The sequence below is a fragment of the Cystoisospora suis genome (assembly GCF_002600585.1).
Source record: "Cystoisospora suis strain Wien I chromosome Unknown contig_5116, whole genome shotgun sequence".
Taxonomy (NCBI): Eukaryota; Apicomplexa; class Conoidasida; order Eucoccidiorida; family Sarcocystidae; genus Cystoisospora; species Cystoisospora suis.
The window spans coordinates 49,052-49,284 of NW_027157908.1; positions in this window are offsets into that span (position 1 = coordinate 49,052).

Genomic DNA, 233 nt, shown 5'->3' on the forward strand with positions numbered 1-233 from the left:
GGGCTGGGCTAGCCGCGCGGGGGACAGCTCCGGTCCCGGCTGGTCGTGCTGCAGCCCCTTCTGGTGCGGCTCGAGGCCGTTTCACCATGTCCGGTAATGCTTTCTGGCTCCAATAGAGCCAAAATGTTAGGCTTCACTAGAAGCCATCCATTTATCAACAGTTCCCGCACTTGGAACGAGTTTTTTGCACAAAAACACCGACTCTCTCATGCATACCGCACATCACGGACCGC